Below are 2327 nucleotides of genomic sequence, written 5' to 3' on the forward strand. Positions count from 1 at the left end.
TCCTTTACAGTTTTTCCCAATTGTTAACACGTTTCTTGTAACATTTGGGGAGCAAACCTCTAGCATTACCTGGTGGGTAATTGCCCTGTCCTAATTACACTAATTTGTACCTGGTGTGGCTCATTAAATGTCTCTTTATATTCTCTTCCGTGTCACACAAACACCGCCAGTCGATCACTGAAACTGTCCGTGAGTATACCCACATGTTTAGTCTTATCGCTCCTTGCCACGGAGGATAAGTTTGTTCGCCATGTTTTGAATCGCCGTGCCACTTTGATTGCCTATTGAATTTAGTTGTTAAAGGATTATACTTATCCTATGTATATGCAGCGCCGTCGTTTGACAGAATTACTATTTAGTGTGTTTTGGAGACCTTGCTTTCTCCCCTTTGTTTTCCCCAATTATTGTGATGAGCTCCTATGTATTATGATTCAGATTCAACGTGTTTTGGAAATGGAGATTTCTCCCCTTTTTTTTATCACCATTGTGTGACGTGTTCATTCAGCTACTCTAATTAAAGACGTAGTGCTTTATTCTAACAACTGTCTCTCGTTGTCTCTGTTCTGCATGGGTCCAACACATCTACCAAGCCGTAACAGTTTCTCAAAACAATAACAGCTTTCTCAAAACTGCACACACAAAACTGAATACCTCACACACAAAATTCTAAACCTGACACTCCCTTTGCAAGATGAGGAGGTTACCTACTGTAGGTAAGTCATTTCATCTTGTATTGTGTCTTTACGTAAAATATTTTCTTTAAAGCAAGTGAAAACAACCGCCAGTGGGCTGTGAGATTTCTCACTTGTTCCGATAAATGTATTGTTTTAAGAGATTTCTTAGAATAATGCAAAATAATCTTGAGACAGAAGAAGTGAAAGTGATTGTCATTTTTGTTTCGAGAATTTTCTTGAACCTAGTTCAGCTTAATGGGAACAAGTGAATCTCTCTCAGCCTTTGGTAAATTTCTTGAAAGATGTTTTTCAATTAAACTCAATTCAAGAGGCTTTATTGGTGTGACATTTGACAGGTGTTGCCAAAGTACAATAATTATTCTGAAAGACAATGGTATAGAATTTAATTTAATTAACAAAACATTATAGAAATAGCAATAAAGTACTGGTAATTAATAGATTTGATTCGATTTAATTTTATTCAATTCAATTCAATTAGATTTGATTCAAATATATTGTCATTATACAGCACAGGTACAGTATAACAAAAAGAAGTTTGGCATCCAACCAGAGTGCAAATATATAACAGTAAAGTGCAATAGTGATATGCAATGTACTGGTGATTAAACTGGATAAATTAGTACTATATAAAGACACTATGGTAGTAAGTCATACGGGCCAGCAGCGTAACTAGCAAGAGTAGGTAAGGGATATGTACAGATATATAGATATAGTATACAGATGTGTAAGGATTATATGCAGATGTACAGAGAGATGTGGTTAGATAGATATATGGTAAAAGAAAAAGATGGAATATTATAGATAAAAAATAAATGTAAATAGGAAGTTAGTATTAGGGATGGGTACCATTCACATTTTAACTAATACGGTACCGGTACCTGTGAATCGATACCGGTACCCAATGGTACCTTTTTTCTGTACTTTAGTCTCAAAAAATGTAATCTACCTACCTCAGTTGTGAAAAAGAAAATCCAAACTTCAAATAACCACACTTTCGACCGTTTTCGGCTTGCCATTGCCCCGACTGCTTTGTTGTTGAATCAAGTAAAATCCTAGGTAAGCGTATATTGTGCGTGTGAACGTTGACATTAAAAATTTAAATATTTTTTTATTATTATTAAAAAAAAATCCAGTACCGACAACGGTATCTCACGTGAATCGATTGTCATAGTCACAGCACGAGCGTACTTCACTCCCCCTCCTTTTCCCCTCACATTCACCACACACTCCTCTCCATCCTCCCTTCCATCCACCATGCACTCCTCTTCATCCTCCTTTCCATCCACCACGCACTCCTCCTCATCCTCCCTTCCACCACGGAAGCCTCACGCCCTTATATGGCCAGCATCCCTTCACTTCCCGTCACTCAGCCCAGCTGCACTTCATCCCCCTGATTCACACGCTGTCAGGCACCTCACTCCTCACAGCTGTATCCATCCCCCGTTGATGAAGACCCTATACTTCTACCGGACGGCGCTGACCAGAAGTCGTTGTGGTGTTAGTATCACTACCTAGGTACGACGTCTCGGCCTGAAGCCCTGCTAACCTGCTCTTGTGATTATTCCTTGCTCTAACGACCTGTCTCTCTTGTGCCCAGGACCCCCATTCCAGTGCACCTTCCTGCCTGGACAT

The sequence above is a fragment of the Notolepis coatsorum genome (genome assembly GCF_963971535.1).
Source record: "Notolepis coatsorum genome assembly, chromosome: 15".
Taxonomy (NCBI): Eukaryota; Metazoa; Chordata; class Actinopteri; order Aulopiformes; family Paralepididae; genus Notolepis; species Notolepis coatsorum.